The sequence below is a fragment of the Cebus imitator genome, unplaced genomic scaffold (assembly GCF_001604975.1).
Source record: "Cebus imitator isolate Cc_AM_T3 unplaced genomic scaffold, Cebus_imitator-1.0 Scaffold315, whole genome shotgun sequence".
NCBI lineage: Eukaryota > Metazoa > Chordata > Mammalia > Primates > Cebidae > Cebus > Cebus imitator.
The window spans coordinates 1019878-1023760 of NW_016107630.1; positions in this window are offsets into that span (position 1 = coordinate 1019878).

Genomic DNA, 3883 nt, shown 5'->3' on the forward strand with positions numbered 1-3883 from the left:
GTAAAATGATGAACTGAAACATAGAAAAGAGATTTCTGAAGTAATTACTAATCAGGATAAGATTCTAATAAATCAATCAGCGTTAAGGTTGCTCTTCATCAGCTGGATTCATGGTATTGCAAATTATTTACATTTTTAAATGGCTCACCTGGCTTAGCAATGATATTCAAATAATTTTCATAATGTCGCCTGACAAGGACACCTTAGAAAATTGCTTATTTAACTCTGAGATTTTAATGGAACAAAAAGAATGTGGGGAAAAAAAGAAGGAAAAAAACCCCACCTCACCTAAGCCAGTTAGTAGAAAATATGAAGAAAAAATGCCAAATGTAAAGGAATAAAATTGTAATCTCTATCTACAAATATAGAATCAGCCTATTGACATAGAGTATAGATGTATAGATCTAGAATTGTTTAATCTGTAACAGCATATCTGTAAGTAATTTATATCATGATAGAATAAGCAGTGATAGTCTAGGCCCCTTTTCAAACATTTGGTAAAAACCTGTTTGAAATATATAAATAAAATATAAATAAACCCTATTTATGTACTGTATCCATTCCAATTAGCATATATTTTAGCTTCAAAGCAGAACAATAGAAGTTACATCACCATCACTTTACAAAAATGACTTTTTTATGTTCTTGAAAAATCTCTAAGGTGAAAAGAAACTCTGCCTAGAGTAGGTTCCAAAGAGCATTCAAATTTTTCCCTGTAGTAGAATTTCATTATTTTATGCACCTTTCCAGAAATTACTTTCTAAATTACTCTCTGTGTTGAATTGAACAGAGAGTGCATAAACAAAGAAAGAGAAGTACTTTAAACATAAAGGAGCAAAGAGGGAAAAAACTTCTTAAGCAAATATTTATTCACATTGAAAGTATCATTTTCTGCCACTGCACTTTTACAGGCATACAAAATTTGATTCAATCTCAGCCCTCAAGGTGCACATAGTCTACTTGGACAGAGACAAACTGATAGAACATAAAATAGATAAAAATGCAAATATCTACCCTCTCTCTAGAGGTAATCTTATCCACGCCCACTGCTTAAACTATTATATGTATGGTATGGCCAGTGTCTGCTATCTTCACTCTCACCTATTCTCTGTGATTCATATTACATTTTTATAATCCAATAGATGTTTCAAAAGCTCTTTAAACTAATGTGCAGTTCACTAGCTTCCACACTCTTAGACTACACTATAAGAACTACTTCTTTCTAATTTTTTCCTAAAAAATAATAGTTTAACCTTCTGGTCACCAGCTCTTCCTTCTCTTTCACATCCTCTCATTTAGTCAAACCTTCAACCCATCTAAGAAGTATTTCTCAAATTCTCTCCATTCCCACTGCGTGAGCTGATACCATTATCTTTGGCTTGCACTACTCCAAGAGTTTCTCTGACTGATCTCTATTACTGCAGGCTTTCTTCACTGTAATTCTTCATCATTCTTACCAGTTCCCTTTCTAATATAAATCTGATCAGATAAAGCCCTTACTTAAATATTGACTATTTCTATCTACAGAAACAAGACCTATAGCTTTACCTCTTTTATCTCTTGCCACTTCCCACCTGCCATCAATATTGAACTATTCATATGAGCTAAACATAATATGTTTTCCCACTACTCTGCGTATATTTTTTTACTGTGTCTAACCAAGATGTTTGCATTTATCCTTTTCTCCTCTGGCAAATGCTTCCCTAACCTTTAGTACCCTAAGGAATACCACTTCCTCTGCAGCATTCTCCTTCCCATGTGCTCTCATAACACAATTTATATGAATATAAATCATACTCCCATGGTTATATATAGGTATGGTTTGTGTTTTCTTTGCTAGACCATAGGTGATTTTTATCATTTTTACTTGAATGAATTTGGAAAGCACAGCGATACAAATAAACAGGTTGTTAGTACAGTGCAAATTACCAAGGCTAGGCTGAGAAATCAGGAAGGATTCATGTAAAATAATTCACTCTTAGGAGTACATATACATCAGCAAGCTAGGAAAGGGGAGGACATTCCAGTAGAAGGACAAACATGTACAAAATGTCATGTTCAGTAATCCATAAGTACCTGCTAGTGGTAAAGATGGAAATATGTATATATAGGCTAAGGGAAATAGGAAAGCAGAATTGAAATGATGTTGCTAAAGACTCAGATGAGTTGAGTTCAACTGCAAGGATATAAGATTATGTTCAACTGTACCTAGGCATTAAAACAAAGAATACAGAGTTTAATACCGATTTGGGTTGGGATTTGTGGGGCATGTGTGGCATAAATGGACAAATATAAGGATAATGAAGATTTTACTAATGGTTCAGATAACCTGTCGTTCACAGAAGGTACCAGATTATGTAGAAGAACTGGGAGAAATCAAGGCACACAGACTATGTTTTCAAAAGTCAGATATACTGGAATTGAAAAATGGAAAGTTATAATTCATGGATCCAGCAGGTTATTTACTAAGCACTTCCTATGTGCCAAGTGCTGTTTCAGCACTGGAGATACAACAATAAAAGGGAAGACAAAAATCCCCAAGATGTTTGTTAATGTTCAAGTTTTCAGAGATAAACCAGTTCTGAAAACACAAAGACCACACGTGACTCAAGTGTGGTGGAAGTCTGGGTCCCTGGAGTTTAGGAGAACAAAGAACTTTAAGGAGAACATATGCCATAATAATATGTTTAAGTGATAAACAGGAAATCAATCAGAATAATCAGGACATCAGGACTTGGATGATATGGGACAAAAGGCTAGATGCAAAAGTCTTCAATGAATGTGGAGTGAACAGGAGGTTCCTGGATTGTAGAGATGAAAATGGGTAGAAGAGATCATAGTCAGATGCAAATGTTTCATTGAAGTAAGAATTTTTACTTGAAAGTAGGATATGGTGAGAAGCAGCCGATGAGAGAAAGAACGTGCACTACTTTGTGGTCCTGTGGGATGCATACAAAAGGAGCACAACTCGGTTAATATTGGTTAAGACAAGACCAAGGAAAACACATTTTATGAACCTTAAGGATACATTTTGTTTACCTTGGCATGAGAGTTCCACAGGCCCACTACAAAGGTCAAGGAGATAGTGGCAGTGGTGAAGTTGGTTCAGGAAAAGAAAAAAGTGCAGAAATGTATAGGGTGGAGTGTGAGGCAGAAGATGAAAAATGACTTGAGGAACTCACATTGTGGCCCGTGATCTAAGAGTGCTCTTAGCTGACTCAAGTGTTACAAAGAGCAGTGCCGATGAGTGCAGTTTCTAGAGACAGAATTCCTGTTAGAATTACAGCTTTGCCACGTATTCACTGTGACTTTGGAAACTGTATAAAGTACTTTATGTACAGCTTGCACAAAGCAATTCTTAAATAGTAGCTATTATTCTTGTGCTAAAGCCAAAGGAAGCGTTGAAAGTTGAATGGAACTAGTCACTGAAGGCCTGGTTAGAAGCTAGTGTAGCCTGAAGCCCTGAGAAATCAGAGGTCTGATCTGTAGATGTTTAAGTTAGTACAAATAGGTTCCCAACGGAAATGGAGGCAAACATATTGAAAAACTCTGAGTGGACTGAGGCTTTACTACACTGGGGTAACAGACATAGCAAGTGATCAGAGCCTCACAGCCAGCACAGATGTAAGTGTTGAAAAATAGGTGGCCTTGTTACGTAAGCCAATGATTCTCGAACTTTCATATCCATCAGCATCATCTGCAAGGCTTGTTAAAGAATTGCTGAGCCCCACTCCTCTTAATTTGTATTTCAGTAGATCTAGGGTGAATCTTGGGAATATGCATTTATACTAAGTGCTCAAGTAATGTTGATACTGGTCCAAGGGCCGCAAATAAGAGACTATTAGGCCCTAATTACAAATGCATTCCTCGTAGTCAGTGGTTA